We start from the raw sequence: 15687 nt of genomic DNA on the forward strand, positions 1-15687 counted from the left end.
ATGACCTGTCTCCATGGATACACTGCAGAACACGTACTGAGCTAAAAATAGGCAGTTTTTTAAGGAAACTTTGCACGCAGACTTCCACTACTCCACTGGAAACATGGTGTGGTATCATTATAATGCATATTGAGGTAGCAATAGGTGGTGTGAGGACATGCAAGATCATATGAGGTAATTAAAGGTTAGTGACCTATGTTGCCAGCAGCGGAAAAACTAGATGAACGAGTGCGACGCGTGTAACCACCTCCATATTCTGTTTGTGAAGCCAATGACGCAAAATGTCACGTACCAACGTACATGTTTTCAGTTTGTTTATAATACATTGCTAAGCGGCGAAGAGACCATGTATAAGATGAACAATAGCTATGCGATTGGAGCGCTTGCAGATCTACAATACATTATTTCTGACCTCAAAAAAACAAGCATTGTACTGGTCGCATAGACCCTGTTGGCATTTCAATTGTTTCACTTAGTCGGTTTATGAATTTTACTTAAGTTGACTTCAGATGGTCTCTACGTCAACGTAAAATGTTTTTTTGTGTCTGGAATACTTTTTGTCCACAGCTGCAAATAATAGCATAACCTTAGCCATAAGCACATTGTGAAAAGCATGGTTCTTGTAGGCTACTGGTAGACCAATTTCGAACGGTGACCTGATCTGACCTGATCCATTTGGGGAACAGAAATAGTCGGAATGGATACCCCACAGTCTTAATGTTTATTCCCGTGCCTTCAATATCAGTTTTAACGAGTCGACATAGTTTTAGCTGCATCTATTGGAGCGACTGTTTTTGACCTTTTGTGACACCTGGTTGCCTCACATTTGACCTCAGGTAAAAAATTTGGTGTGCATTTTTCACAATTTGACGAGACCTTCAAAACGATAAGCTTGTTTCTTATACGGCGTCTGGAAGTTGGGATCCCAGTGGGAAGACAACTCCCCCAGCCGGTCGCGGTTGTCTCATGACCCGGCCGGGCGCGGGTTAAATGCGATGCACTACACAGCGCTGAGAGTCATCGCAGGCGCTTTTCGGACATCTCCAACATCTAGCTGGCTCATTGTAGCCAATGAGCCGTTGCTAGCGATCCGAAGGAAGCTGTTATGGTTACGGTGCGCTCGCAAATTGGCACAATCCCCGTATCATCCAACACACAGTGCTGTATTTTCACGCTAGACATTAAATATTTTCCATGTCGAGCGCACGCGAAGCGCCACGCCTTTTTGCCAGCGTGCTCACAATGTCCTCCGAGAGTGGTTTGAGTCTCCGGGGTGGCATGCGTCCATCCAGCCTGCCGGCCCTTCCGTGGACGCTGGTATCGCCAGGCGTCCGCGTGTCTGACGCTTATTTGAACACAGTATATGATTCCGTGTGTTGAGGTAGCAACACCGTTGTAACACACCCGAACATATCGGGAATACAAAACCACGTGTATGAACGGCCATAGAGCGGATGCGGACGTTGGTTGCGCCTTTGTGAGCGGCCAAGACACGCGGCCATTCATGCTGCCACTGTATTCTTCCATATATGCGGCAGAGCTCGTTGCCATTGTTAAGGCACTCTGCTTTATGCAGGTTGACGAAGGTAGCTTACTCGTGATGCTATTCGGCTCACTAAGTAGTCACTTGGCGTCGAGACGTTTTAACCCCGCAAATCCCCTTATACAGGACGTTCTATTACGTCTTGACTCTTTACACTGGGCCGGGAATGTCATAGCATTATGCCGCATCCCAAACCACGTCGAAATCGCTGGAAGTGAGATTGCCAATGCCGCCGTGAAGCGTGTTACGCTTCCTCCATGCACAAGGGCGTATCCAACACCCGCCACGGACTTACACTCAGCCATATCATCCTATTTACGGAGCCGGTGTCAGAGCACATGGTATGCGGTGGGCACCAACAAACGGAAAATAATGAAGCCGGTCATCCAGGAATGACAGTCATGCCGTCGGAAGTCCAGGCAAGAGGAAGTCAGTCCAAGTCGCGTGTGAATAGGCCATACTTACGCCACTCATAGATACCTTCGTGTCGCGATGAACCACCTCGGTGTCGCTAATGTGACGCGACGCTTACTGTGAGTCATGTGCTCATTTCTTGTCTCGCATTACGCGTTGAATGTCTGCGGTACTTCGGCCCGCCTGCAGTCTCTCACGCTCTCCGATTTACTAGGCAATGATTAAATGCACATCGAACGTCTCCTCTTACTCCTTTCGCGTATTAACGTCTGCTCCATATATACGCCGACTCGAATCGTTCACGCCATGTCATGGCTTTCCTTGAAATTTTAGCAACCTTGACGACGGCATGCGTCATGTGCGCTATGTGACCGCGCACTCGAAGCGCTCGAAAATCCTAATTAGTACCACCACTCTTACGTAATATTTGACACTTAACATATTTGCTTGCAAAGTATACGTCTTAATGCTTATATCAGCCAAACTAACTCAAGGAAACATATAATTTCTACTTAAGGCTACCTCTCTTTCCTCCCTGGAACCACCTACGACCCTTCATCACGAATTTCAGCCTGAAATATATGAACGCTGTAACTTCCATGACCTGAACCACGTTTCTGCCGTGTAAGTTTTTTTCATTTAAAACGGCCACAATGCTGGTCCCCAAAATACAAAATTTCTTAATTTCTTTGCCATTTTGACTCGCCATTTCGTCAACTTGCAAAATTTTGAAGTCGCAGAAGCAAGGATCTTATTGAAACGAATCAAATGACCTCAGCCCTCATCAAGATTGATCAAGTAATTCTCGATATTCCTGGAGAACGAGGGGGTGGAAGGAGCAATATTTACCATTGTTACACGCCGACGTAAATTTCACAGTCCGCAAGAAATACGATTTAGGGATATCAGGGACATTTTGTCTGCATGCATTAACTTTGCATCTAACATTTGTTTTTTGTAATGCCTCGATGGCAGCCAATTTTGGTAAGAGTGAATATGTGCGCACCTGAGTAAAAAACGGTTTCACAAAACCCCTGGTGATACGTTACAGCTTGTTTTGGGATAGTGTTTGCCTGTCAAGAATGGTTTCGGGACAAAGGACTGCAAACCTATTTTGACAGGTCACGCCCGTCAGGCACAGCTGGACGTGGCCAGCTGCGACACAGATGGTTGGGCCGCGCTTTCGCAAATGAAAAGCAACATAACATAAAGAGAGGCTCTCCAAGCTGTAGTAATTGCAGTTCGCCAAGGAGCTAGGCCAGATGTGCCGAGAATAGGTAAACGCAGTATAATTTGCGGCAAAATGCCATTTTTCGGTCACAGAAAAAAACAGAATTGGCATGGTCTTTTATTATGAAACACGCTTTGACATAATCGTTGCATGGTTTTACGCAAACATAATTTATTTACAAGCTGGGAAAACCCAGACAATTGCATAAGTCACTCCCGCGATGCCCAGCAATATGCCGAGTGTCCAGCTAGGTTGTTGTGGGTCTTCCTTGCCAGATAGCGGTGTTGCAAAGCTCCTTGGCATTAGAGTGGATAGGCACTTGTACTACCCGTCACACATTGACATGACAAACACCTGTGAAGGTGTCTTGATAACGCTTACCGACGCCAGACGCTTGAGGCGAAAGACGAGACTAACACACGTTGTTCAGTGTATTGCATCACTGCTTTGAAATGTTGTATGTTGGTTTAAATATTTGCGGCGCTAGTCGACTGCATCTGGTACGAAAGGTCCTGAGCTTTTGTGTTGGCATTGAGTACGGAAGGCAAGAACATGCTCGAACGTCTGGAGATTTCACAAGCTTCAGCCGATATCTTCAAAAACCGGCCAGCTGAAAGGTCTAGCGGTTACAATTGGAGAACGGCCATCCAGCATCACATGCGCATAACAGAATACACCACGTCAAGAACATTACTACCCATCCGAACAGAAGCAGCACGCCGAAAGCTGCTCTTAAGCGCAGCGCAGCACGTAGCGATTTTACATTGTCCGCGTAGCACAATATGATGACTACAGCTAAAGCAGCTCATCAACAGCGCTGAAATACTTAGCTACCTCACTGATTATCATAATGACTCGCTTGCTGCTTAGCTCGATGCTGCAGCTGTTTTATAGATTGTGAACTCTCCCGCACAGGATCATGTGCTTAGCTGTAAGCCATGCTATGATACGCTTGCGGGTTGGTATGCCTCTTCCTACCCGCCAATGTTACGTTGCTGGAATATGGCGTGCAATGTTTAAAAAAAACACTTAAAGGAGTCTTTCGTGTGGCAGGTGAAAATGATATGTGTAAGACCGTGTTCGATCCACACTACGAGGTCCGTTTTCCAAAATACACACCTACTAGCTCGATAGCGTCGCCCACGGTTTGTTTTTCCAACCAATGACAGAGGATCTAATCTAACGCTATCCAGTAACATTAATAATTGCAGCATTGCCAACTACTGCAAACGTACGCATAGTTTTTAATTAAGCTTACTTGACGACGTGTTTGTTTCAGAATTTGTTATAGCTTACTGCCCCTGATTTCAATCCAATATTTTAAGTTGAAACATTGGTCGAGGACTCGGGGACCGAATGGATTTGAACAGGGGAACGGTTTTACCTCGTACCATACATTGGTAAAATATTTCTGATCACGTTTTTTTTCTTCAAAAACCAATTGATCATTGCTGTACTGCTCTCACCGCGTTTCGCAGACTTGTTTCTTCGCGCTTTTTACTGCCTTGTCCCTGATCTTCGAGCCCCCCCCCTCCCACCCTTAATTTCCGATGAAAGCTACAATTGACGCGTATCAAATTCACTACCTAAAGTTGGCACCTTCCCATACATGACAAATATAACAACAGGACCAGCTACGTTTCATTGAAAAATGCTTCAGACGCTTTCATTATGTCGCACCTGAATAGGTCTCAGATACGGCACTTACGGCGGCAGAAGGCTTTCATAGAATAAGGGCGAATGAACATATCCACAGGCTCAATCAAGTAAAGGGTAACAGAGCATTTTATGATAGGCAATGGCTTTGGCCAGCAAGTGCTAACGATAAAAAGTCATGCGAGATGTTAACAGTCTATCACAGAGGGTTTTCATCAGACGTCTTAGGTCTGCAGTGTTCATTTAGAGGGTGGCAACCGAGAATTTGGACGGTTTTCGCAAAGCGTCACTTCAAAAAATCGACATGTTTCATCACATTTCTTTCCCGCGAAAGACGGATTATGCCACTTAACACATGTGCAGGAAAATCCGCTTCCTGGTCATCAAGCATAGTCACCATGGCATCGCCATCCCGGCAGAATGCTCAAGACTTGGTGGCGAATTTCACCAAAAACTACCAGTTATGACCAAAATTCCGCGTAGTACGTTAGTTTGGAGCCTACTCGACGCTGCGTAACGTTCTGAACAACGTAGATGCGAGATGAGATTTACCATGTCAAAAACACGGTTCCAAGGAACTCGGCGTCAAAATGGATGGAAGGAAAGTGAGGGACGAGCTTTAATGCTTCTGGTGGACACGCCATGGCACTCATTGGCTCCCCGATTCGAGATTAGCTGTCCGCACGCCATTGCAATGCTGAAACAGGATAAAAAGTACAGGAGGACGAGTTCCGCGGAGATATCGTTAGAGCGACAGTGGTCAGGATGACCCGGAGGTGTCGTTAGAGCGACAGTGGTCAGCGTGCCACGGAGGTGTTGTTGAGGTGACAGTGGTCAGCGTGACGCGGAGGTATCGTTAGAGTGACAGTGGTCAGCGTGACGCGGAGGTATCGTTAGAGTGACAGTGGTCAGGGTGACGCGGAGATGTTGTTAGGGTGAAAGTGGTCAGCGTGACGCGGAGGTATCGTTAGGCGACAGTGGTCAGGGTGACGCGGAGGTATCGTTTGAGTGACAGCGGTCAGGGTGACGCGGAGGTGTTGCTAGGGTGACAGTGGTCAGCGTGACGCGGAGGTATCATTGGGCGACAGTGGTCAGGGTGACGCGGGGGTATCGTTAGGGTGACAGTGGTCAGTGTGACACGGAGGTGTTGTTATGGTGACAGTGGTCAGCGTGACACGGAGGTATCGTTAGGGTGACAGTGGTCAGGATGACGCGAAGGCATCGTTAGGGTGACAGTGGTCAGGATGACGCGAAGGCATCGTTAGGGTGACAGTGGTCAAGGTGATGCGGGGGTGTTGTTATGGTGACAGTGGTCAGGGTGACGCGGAGGTATCATTAGGCGACAGTGGTCAGCGTGACGCGAAGGTATCGTTAGGGTGACAGTGGTCAGGGTGACGTGAAGGTGTTGTTAGGGTGACAGTGGTCAGGGTGACGCGGAGGTGTTGTTAGGGTGACAGTGGTCAGCGTGACACGGAGGTGTTGTTATGGTGACAGTGGTCAGCGTGACGCGGAGGTGTTGTTAGGGTGACAGTGGTCAGCGTGACACGGAGGTATCGTTAGGTGACAGTGGTCAGGGTGACGCGGAGGTATCGTTAGGGTGACAGTGGTCAGTGTGGCACGGAGGTGTATTAGGGTGACAGTGGTCAGTGTGGCACGGAGGTGTTGTTATGGTGACAGTGGTCAGCGTGACACTGAGGTATCGTTAGGGTAACAGTGGTCAGGATGACGCGAAGGTATCGTTAGGGTGACAGTGGTCAGGGTGACGCGGAGGTGTTGTTATGGTGACAGTGGTCAGCGTGACAAGGAGGTGTTGTTAGGGTGACAGTGGTCAGCGTGACGCGGAGGTGTTGTTAGGGTAACAGTGGTCAGTGTGACGCGGAGGTCTCGTTAGAGTGACAGTGGTCAGAGTGACGCAATCGCTGGTGTGATCAAGGGTTTATCAAGAGACAATGCCAAAGTCTCTAGGTGACCGATAAAGCACGTCTGGCCTCGAGTGAAGCAACACGTGTTCAAGGGGGCTGGCTGGGTGTCGCAGAATGACCGGGAACTGCACCAAGGCATCCAATAGATGATGAGAGGGGTGGGTGAGGATATCCTGCTAAAGACGATGCGAAGGGTGTTACGGCACGTGCGCCTGACAGCGGCGTAACGAAAGCGGCACTTTTGGGGCCATGCCCCCCTCCCCCTTCCTCAATTCATATGGTAGGGATCACTGGCCCAGTTTATTGTAGCTTAAGGCGACCGTGAGGCTTCTAAACCATTCAAAAATAGGTTCCTGCGGCATTACAATAGGGTCTCGAGCTAAAAGAGATCCCTAGATCCAAAAGCAGGGCCTCTAGGCAGCAAACAAAGGGCCCCTTGGCCGGAAGAGCTCGCTATGACCGAATTTGGCCCCCTTCTGGGTGAATTATTGGCCACGCCACTGGCCATTAGCTGCGCACAACGTGGTTGGGAATCAAGTCCAATGGCATTAGCGTCGTCCCATAATATGTCAACTTGTGTGTGGATGTTTTTAGAATAGTATGTTGCGACGCAATACAATGCTTGCACGTCAATTTTTGTTAAATTTCAAAGCCATCACACCTCTGCACCGCAATTACCCACGCCCAGAGCTTGTTTTTACAGCAAAACCTTCAACAGCACGTCAAACACATTGGAATATTGTTACTCTTTTCTTTGGTTAATTGTTTGTTTAAACTACAGCCAAACATGGTTTAGCCGTTTTATGCTCAGTTAAAGAGATCTCTTTCCTAACTGCGCGCGGCCTCACTTAAAAGCGTAACAATTTTTCCTTTAAGAAATGAACCAGTATTTTAAAACGAGCCGCGTATTGTTTATCTAATGACATGACATTCAAACAAGACAACCATTGTTTTGAGTTTGTCTATGTTCAGTGACTTGATTGGCAACATTTGCAGCCAGCTTGACTCAAAGTTGTCAGGAACGATCAGTTTGCGGGCTATGAGTCAGATCCCCAACACGTTTAGTCAGCCAAATGCATTTTCCGCGAGTGTGCATGCATTCGATGTCAACCAACACCACGCCCTCGTCATTCCTTGCTCCGACGTTTTTGTTGATCACCACGAAGCGAGTATCCCTTGTAGCATCTGACAGAACAATCACATTACTACATGACTAATCGCCGGAAGCAGCAGAGGGATCGGGTCGAAGTGAAAGAAAATATGCTACGTCATTGATCAGTAGAAGCCTGTGGGCACCTTTTTGGATAACGTGACAACAGCCCAACTGAATGCGTCAGCAGAATCACGAACATTTCATGCCTCACCACCCTTACGGCGATCTGTCTTCGTTGCACGATGCGGGGCGAACACACCAAGACGCGACAGCATGGTTGATGTCTGAACTCCGGTAAGGCAATTATCAGCTGCACACCGACGAGATCCATGCAGCCGATTTCAAACAAAAGGTGAGGTACGCTCAAACGGTTGATTTGTATGCGTGTCATGTCGAAGAGTGGGCTCCTCAGAGGCAGGCTCACTGCCAGCAACATGCATTATGACACCATTTATTCGCGCCTGAAGACGGAAGGGGACCAGACAGCGCAGGACAGTGAAACAGCACGCTAAAGCAGCAAACACAGGGACACAAGCACAAAACGCGCCGCCAAAACGGACATTGCACTGCCGGTTGATTGCAAGCCGAGGGGTGACACGACCACTGGACAGGGGACATTTGGCCGGGTTCTGAGAGCTCTCACTGGAACAGCCGCCGGGGAGGCTGACAGCGCTGGCCTGAATGCGCCGACGAGGTGATCCTGGACGGTGTTGGCCGACCGTGCTGACTCCGCCAGCGGCGGTGTGGCCCGCCCAGCTGCCGTGCACTTCGACCTGAGGTACCGGTCCGGGCGTCCCGCTGCCTCCTCCCGCCAGGCGGCACTGCCGTCACTCTCCCGGTCCCGACCCGACTGCGGCTGCAGCCACGGGCCGCGGATCCGACCTTAAGTCCTTGCCGCCCCCTCCCCCTCCCCTCCGGCAGCGGTTGGCCCGACACGCGATTTCGCCCCACTGTCACGCCACGAGGGACGACGAGCTTCGACGGGTTAACTGCCGCGCTGACCTCGCTCGGAGGCCCGGCAAGCGGCGCATGAAAGAGCACTTCTGAGACGCACTGGATCCAAACAGCTTTATTCCTGCGGCGACGGGGCCGGGTCGGGTCACCGTTCCAGGAAGTAGACTTGTGGAGGGAAGATGAAAGGGTGAGGAACGTTCCTGCGCTCCTGAGAGACACGTGGCGTCTGCCCACCCCAGCGGTTGGCGGGTGGGCGCGTGCATCAGTCAACTTGGCCAGGTGAGCGGAACCAGCGATGCGACCTCGTTAGACTTTCAAAAAACAAATTTTGCATCTAGAGTTATTAATGAATCCATCGTAAGAAGTAAACTACGCTAGTTTTCACAGACATTATGGGTACAACATAATGTACTAAAAGAAAAAGTATATTACGAAGTTATTTTCAAGTAAGATAAGATATCTTAAAAGCATACGCTGAGATAAGTTGATGCCGAGGCATAACCAGTGAAGGTTTGTACACGGCCAGTTGATCACTCTGCGCAGAGAACGTCGTGCACGATTTGTCATCAGTATCGATGCATCGGTACCGATGCCTGTGGCCCTGACGTCCGTGAACTGACGGAAATCAACGATAGCGTATTCTCTATTAAGCACATAACATCATAACAGGGCTATTGTTTGAACTCATTGTTTACTTATAGTGACTTGAGTGATCTGTAAGTACTGTGAGCGTGTCTTGCATTTATTCTTTTGTTGCGAATTTCTTTCATTTTAGTGAGTGAATTTATCTGCGATTTGCCAATAACCCCAACAAACCATATGGAACTTACAACTGAATGATTGTCATGACTGCCCCGACTTTTCTACATAGATAAATGAACCTGGTGGTGTTCAGCACACCGATCGGCGGATCGGCAACATATATTCCTCCCCCCATGGATCTAATACGCCCTCGCAAGGACGAGCTAGGGGGGTTTTCGAGGGGTCCGGAATTCGAGCTCATCTTAGAAGGTTGCGATTAGATCGAGCCAACAAGTTGGGAATCGGAGGTGAGCGAGTTGCGAACGTCACTTGAAGGTAGCTTGCTTGAAGGTAGCGTAGCTTGAAGGTCTTTGTGGGGATCTGTATCTATGAGCTATCACATTAAATGTCATTTTCTTGCGGCAAGAAGCCAGATATGTTTGGATTGACATGGTGGTTCAAAATATGGTTCTGAAGTAATGTTTGCCATTTTATTTCATTTGTACAAAAGGCCTCGTGGTCTCAGGTGAAATAAAATGACTAAACCTACCATGGCTTCTAATAATTTAGAAGAGCCACTCCACATCAAAGAAATAAATTTCAGGGATATGTTATGACATTTTCACATCTGATTTCAAATCAAACTAAAATCCCACGGTGGTTTCGCCCCTCCGACATTGGCGGCACGTGGCCTTTTGCTTGGCGTCGTACCACTCACATCTAACTGAGCACTAGCTGTATTCAGAGCGGAGTGAAAAACCAGCCAGTGACAGCGCACCAACCAGGATGTGCTGGGCAAGCAGTGACATCAACTGACACCGAAGCGTCGGCGAACGAGAGCTAATAACGCCGTCCATCCCTTATCATTTTTCGCAATCGAGGAAAATTTCAAAATCTCCGGCATGTTTTGTTGTTCAATTTAATAGGTTTTGAAAGGTTGAACTTATGCACCAGCGGTTAAGTGGCGTGCAAGAGCACAACCACCCATGTCCCGCGTGCATACCGTGCAATTAATGCTGTACGCTATCAAGGACTCCCGTTAAAATGGCAAGGACTGGTAGGTGGGAAGGTATCTTTAGCTCCCTCACTCCCCCAAACAGTTTCACCGGTTCCGTCACCTCCCCATCATGAGACAAAATTAGTGCGACATGCGGCTGATTTCACTCCTGACATGCTGGAGCAATCATCCAGAGAAGCGACAGACTATTTACAGTTACTGCATTTCTTAACACGCGCTCAGGTGGAAGGTCAAATGGACCCCTCGAAAGTTTTTCCAAAATGGTTTCCGAACGGCGCGGCGTAGCCGCGCCAAATATTTTATAGCTGTAGACAATTGAATAGCGGATCGCTTGGCGTAAAAATAGGTGTACCTTGTAAGGTCACTGATCTATGGCAGGTCAAAGTCAGGCCATGGTTTCAGCTAAGGCAATTTCTAGGGGATCGTTCAATCTGATACAACAACGTAGTGTTTGACGGACCCATACATCTCTGATATGCTTTCTTAGGCACCACAAATATTGAATGATCAAAATACGTTGACCTAAGATCAGGTATCAAGGTCAGACCAAGGTCAAAACCAAACTGACTTATTATTATAGGGTTTGCTGTATGGAATGGTTTCTGGTGCTCATTTCAAATTTGTCGACAGCAGGAGCCGCATTATACGTCTCCCATTGACTTCTTAGAGGTCAGAACAGGCCATTGACCTAAGATGACCCGGGTCGGCATTTTGTTTTAGGAACATACTGCCTGGCGCAATCTTTATCGCTTATTCAAATGACAAAACTCAGCGGTCTTACATGATTTTGGTCACCATGACCTTCAAAAGGTCAAACAAGGGCACTGACCTCAAATGGGCTTGTGACCTTTTGCTTAGAAACAGTTACCTGGGTTCTGGGGCACTTTGGAGACCAACTGAAATTTGACCTTGTTTGACCTTATTTGACCTGAATGTCATGACCTAGGAAGACCAAACTTTGACCTAAATGAGTTCACGTACAGATCAAGGCACTCTGTAAATTTGGTGCTGCTAGCTTTCTTAGTTCCCGAGATCTCAAGGGGGTCAAATTGACCCCCGCCCGAGCGAAGAGTATCTAGGCGGTCACCCGGGCGCGTGTTAAGTCATTTGCCGTGGTTAACCTGTCAGCCAAGATCCTGTCAAACGTGATCAAGTCACACATTTGTCTATGTGTAGCTTTTCTTGTTCCCAGAGTAAACTTAATGCTCAAATCGAAACGTGCCACTATTAACTTTTCACTGTTTACAAACAAGGTCAGCTCCGGGCACTGCATGACCTTACCTGATCTGAATCTCGGATGATCTTGCACATGCAAGCCTTATGGACGTCGGTGATATTGAAATGTATTGAAATGTCTTGCAATATCGCTTTCACCTGTTTTGGAGACCGACGTAAGGCGACTTTGACTTTGAATGGCCGTTTTAAAACCGGTGACATATCGCGAGCCATTTTGGTTCATGATTGGACAGTGTTATGTGCCAGTTTCATCTCAGCTCGATGTTTTACCTGACGTGGCGTTGAGCATGACTTAAATTTGTCAAAGTCTACGGAATAGCACATGTGTAATACCTGAGCATTTTTCGTCCTGTTGCATGCCAGACTCCAGCTGGACCTTCCTGCCGGATCGCCGGCACCCGCTACAGCTAGAGGACCTCTCGCACAGCATCTGCGGCCTTGATCCCTGCATCCCTGCAGCGGCCGCCGGCCGACGCCGGCGGCAAACAGAGCGCTTGACCCTGCGGTGGTCGACGGCCGGCCGATAGCTCTGCAGCGGCGCCGGCGGCCCCGCCGACCCGGTCGAGTGTTGACTCGGACCGGGCGGCCGGCTCGGCGCCGATAGAGGTGCGCCGTCGCCCGGTGCCGGCGCGGTCGGCGCGCTGATTGGATCGGCGTCCTATTGACTCCGATCAGCGGGGATGAGTGCCGATAGACGGCGCGCTAATGGCCATCTGGCGCGCTGCGCCCAGCAACGGCGAGTGGGGTGAGGGTCTCTCAGCTCCCACGATCTCCTTTGTCCTCGGATTCATTACGAGATAGAACTGGCCAAACAGCTGGGTACATGGTCACTGTGTACGCACGAGTGGCTGCTAGAAATCCTCGTGGGCGTTCGGGTCAAAGAAGCTTGCGTTCACAATGCAACGTAGTACAATAGCCATAAAACATAAAGCTTTCCACGTATGTACTTGCGTGCAGCTCAGGACACCAGACAAGTGGCATCAGCACAATAATCAATAGGAATCATTGTGCCTAGGACGGCAGGATTTCTTCTACAAGTACAAACCATTTTGCAGGGTGGTATGCTCTTTAGGCTTTTCCATCACCGTTGACTACGTCTGAGCTACGAGGCCGCAGGAAGATCTTAAGGTGAGGATAATCCTGTGACCGCCCTGGGTCAGCTCCGCCGCCGCGACGTAGCCCGCTCAGGCAACTCGAACACGGATTGTGTGGGCGCTCGGGCGTGGTCGACAGACAGGGTGACCAGAGGGCCGACCCACGCCCGACGGCCCGACGGCCCGACGGCTGACGACCACAAGGTCGTCCCACCCTGACGACCCGACGGCCCGACGGCTGACGACCACAAGGTCGTCCCACCCTGACGACCCGACGGCCCGACGGCTGACGACCGCAAGGTCGTCCCACCCTGACGACCCGACGGCCCGACGGCTGACGACCACAAGGTCGTCCCACCCTGACGACCCGACGGCCCGACGGCTGACGACCACAAGGTCGTCCCACCCTGACGACCCGACGGCCCGACGGCTGACGACCACAAGGTCGCCCCACCCTGACGGCCCGACGGCCCGACGGCTGACGACCACAAGGTCGCCCCACCCTGACGGCCCGACGGCCCGACGGCTGACGACCACAAGGTCGCCCCACCCTGACGGCCCGACGGCCCACGTCTGGCGACGCACGAGTACCCCCAGGGAGACGAGCCGTTGCGGGATTGTAGGGTGGACTCGGGCCGGGGGAAAGGGGACTGATGCTACAGGGTTGGCGCAGCTTGGTTGGTCGGATTTTCTCCTGGACCTTACCCGGAGCTGTGAGCCGAGGTGGGATACCGATGGCATGTCCCGCTGGCATCCGATTCCCTCCGCGTGCGGGATTTTCAGCTACAGACTATGATGGGATCATGCATGTAGAGATAGCACCCCCCCCCCCCCAAAAGAAAGAATGAAAGTCGATGTGCATGGTTTTGTATCGCATTCACTTATATAGTTTTGACACATCACGTCGGAGCGAGTGTTGGGCGCAAAATGGCCCCGATGCCGACGCTCCCTTAGAAACCAAATCACCACCACCACATCGGAGCGAGTGTAGCGCAAGGCTGTTCAGTCGCCTTTGGTCCAGCTTTAAAGGCACATCTCTATCTGGCTTGTTTATGCTGAATACGCCACTCAAGCAACGGTGTCAAGTAACAAAGCAACAAGCACTGTAGCCTTTGTTTTAAGCATTTCTTCGTGCAATTAAGTGCAATGCAACGCCGCGTTTGTGTAGAAATACCTTTGGTATATCCACCACTTTACTATATCCATTGAAAGATATACTCGTGAAAGCATTCACCCTTTGGTCCGAAAAATAATTGCTTAGTGACATGTTGTTCCATATTTAACCAAATTACACAGCGACCACCTTTCACGGCTTGGGACTATCAAGCTTATAAATGTGACTGTTGAAAACGCAACTGTTATCACCGTGCACATGTTGCCAAAACGCACACGAATGAGAGACATCACCTCTGGGATTCCAGACGAGTAAGATGCGCACGGTCACATGCCTTTATCACATTACAGCACAACTTTTTGACAACTTTGTTACTAGTTGCTGAAAGCTTCGCCGTGGTGCGGTGAGGGTTACAAAGACCGTCAAAGGCTTGGCCGGCCGTGCCGGCTTGTGGCGCTGAAGTCACAAAATATTCGGCTGGTGGACGAAGACTCACTTAGGGTCCAGCCTGATTAATTATAATTAAATGCCTTGCCTTGTAGATGGATAAGCTGTTGACAGCGTGCATACCTCGGTGTTTTGTTTGCGTCGTCGTGGAGGGCTACGTTGTTGTCAGCACCATAACTTGTAGTGATGTTCCTTGAAGTTACTCGATACGTACCCGAATAAGGTGTGTTCTAATTGTTTATGAAAGTAACAACCAAACGCTAGTCGAATGTCCATTTCCTTTGAGCCCGTTAAGTATAATACCTAAACAGGGCTGCAGATACGGCGACAAAAATGCAGCGGGAAAGTGAAGCAAAGTCACTCTTTTAGGCACACGGTAATGTTATGTTGAAAGGGATGCACAAGCAGTATTTGTTAAATTCACTCCGTTAGTTCACATAAGGATTATGTTGGAATAAACGATAACTGGTTGAGCTCGAAGAGCCCTGCCCGCTCAATGGAATCTCTTGCCACATTGGTATGTAGGTCAATGGGTAACTTTGCCTAGCACGCCGTCTTGTGTCTGTGTCACGTGAGATATCGAGAATGGGTAAAGTGTTACGGGGACTGTGCTGGCCTGGTTTGTGTAATGTGTGTTTATGCTTGGTGCTGATGCAAAGCCACGAAGGACACATGAGCTTGTTACCGTGCAGTACACCTCATGGCCCCATTAACTTTGAAGGCCGAAGGGAGATTGATTTCTAAGTGGAGAGCTTAGGTTTCAATGTAAACGACGTTCCTGCTCGACGGTCTGCGGACCTCAAATCTGTCCATTTAAATCACGAATGTAAGGGTGAAAGCTGTTTACAGTGCGTACACGCGGAGCTTCAGATCTGGGCTGCGGCATTGTCCGAGCAAACTGACGTGGAGATAGTAGATGGAACGGGCCAAAGTCTCGAATCACCCTCAAGTAGTAATAATCAAGTCCCATTCGTTCTATTGTTCAGAGCACTTTTCTCCTCAAGAAAATGCCTCCAGTGCTTTCATTATACCTCCAGACATTGCCAACATAATACATCCCTGCCATCCCGCCCTGGCGACATGGAACAGGCAAAGAGCGGCCAGTGGAGGAAGACCAGCCAGGTAGTTCGGTGCTATGCTCGTATAGCAGAAAGTAAGTGCAAC

The sequence above is a fragment of the Pollicipes pollicipes genome, unplaced genomic scaffold (assembly GCF_011947565.3).
Source record: "Pollicipes pollicipes isolate AB1234 unplaced genomic scaffold, Ppol_2.1 Scaffold_3447;HRSCAF=4054_pilon_pilon_pilon, whole genome shotgun sequence".
NCBI lineage: Eukaryota > Metazoa > Arthropoda > Thecostraca > Pollicipedomorpha > Pollicipedidae > Pollicipes > Pollicipes pollicipes.